The 1686-nt window shown below is 29.2% G+C and overlaps 1 protein-coding gene across 6 annotated transcripts in view; it reads right to left on the bottom strand.

The window, feature by feature from the left end:
• Positions 1–842: 842 nt before the first annotated feature.
• The window catches only part of GRIA2 (glutamate receptor, ionotropic, AMPA 2), a 153461-nt gene continuing 152617 nt past the window's right edge, over positions 843–1686 (bottom strand). For 3 of the 6 annotated variants that reach the window (XM_011959719.1, XM_011959718.1, XM_011959720.1), the window contains exon 16: positions 843–1686. This exon is cut by the window's right edge and continues 1791 nt beyond it. The gene's annotated coding sequence lies outside the window, so the exon portion shown is untranslated. The other 3 variants (XM_011959721.1, XM_011959717.1, XM_011959716.1) reach the window with 1 other exon arrangement.

Raw genomic sequence — 1686 nt, forward strand, 5'->3', positions numbered from 1 at the left:
GGGAAAAATCACATTTTGCCATATTCTAATTAATTGCAACGAATGTTTTTAAATGATATTGTTAAGGTGTTGTATTGGAAATCATCCTGTAGCTTTCTTATATTGCTAATGTTTCCTTTCATTCTTCCTATTTGCTACCATGACCACCAAAATATTTAAAATATCTGCAGATTTGAAAGTTAAGATCTCCAACTGTTCTCTTAAGCAGATTCATTGGTATATTTATGTATGAAACATTAAACCTATTAAAATCTATAAGATTAAAAGACATTAATGTGTAACTTTGAAAAACTACACTCAATAATTTTTGAATATTTGTGAATAGAATTACCTAAAAATTTATTATCTTTGTAAAAAAAACTTAATGCGGCAAGAATTTTAGCTTCTCATTAACACTATCTTTCAGTACAATACTGAAAGAACACCTTTTTGTAAACACATTATGGAACTTTTTAAAGTAAGTCACTTTTCTGCTCTTTAATGTGACTATCACAGCAGCTGAACTAATAACGTACAATGGGATGGTTGGTGATAGTATTGCCTGATCTTGTAGTAGCAGGGTATATCTATAATAAAATGAGTAATACAATTCATAGCCATATTCCTACATATACCTGAAGCACTTAATGAGTGTAGGTATGAACGACCTGAACTGTTAATTATTTTAGCTTAAAAAAGGTTATTTTTATTCTGTTACCTTTGTACCTAGCTGATATATAAATTGAGCAAAGATGTTTTTGTTCAGTAGAAACAGTTGGGTTTGTTTGGGAATAAAGTTAGATACAATTTTTGGTCTCACTGTTATTAGTTTGAAGTACTATTAAGTAAAAAAAATAAAGATCTTTGCCTTTTGTAAGAACATGTTTTATGTATGATTGAAGTTTTTACAACACTCCGGAAAAGCCATCCGATGTTAGATTTAAAAATAAAATCGAAAGCATTTTCTGACATAGTACACATGAAAAATTGGAAATTCCAGTATCTTCAATAGAAGTTATAGAAAGTGTATGTCTTCTTGGAGTTTGACACCCACTTAACACAGCAGAAAATAAGGTACTATACTGTAAACAAAAAAGTACAGTAAAGGACAATTGTAAATTTACATAAGAGTAGTTCATAAACATTTTGGTCTTTCCATAACAGTTTTTATATAAAATGAATAAAAAAACCTTTAGACAGCTGTCATCACTCTTGTTTGACCACTTTTCACTTATATGCACACAGACATATTTATATAGCAACATATTGATGCACCGTTACATGGATATTAAACTATGAGTACTGCTTGTAACTGAGATGTGCATTATCCAATCAACATTATCCATAGTTGAAATACTCTTACATTATGTATTCTTGTCATGTTGTATCTATAAAAACATGAAAATATAACTTTACATTATTTCAATTATTTACATTAGTTCAAGCTTGACAGAGAAAAATTGATAAGCTACAATTTTTAGAAGAGTAGGCCCAGAGGTACAATAAATAGCATTGATTGTATATAGTCATTTCTTTTTCATTTTTAAAAACTCATTTTAAGTACAATATGGAAACAATTAGTCTGCAATTTGGTCATTCTAGCACTTATTATTAAAACTTAAAATGCACCTCCAGCATTCCTGATGAGGAGAAATGCACTAAAATTATATTGTATTACCTTGGGATCTGTGATTAGGGTCAGCTAAA

This window comes from Colobus angolensis, unplaced genomic scaffold (genome assembly GCF_000951035.1).
Source record: "Colobus angolensis palliatus isolate OR3802 unplaced genomic scaffold, Cang.pa_1.0 Scaffold5, whole genome shotgun sequence".
In the NCBI taxonomy this organism is placed as follows: domain Eukaryota; kingdom Metazoa; phylum Chordata; class Mammalia; order Primates; family Cercopithecidae; genus Colobus; species Colobus angolensis.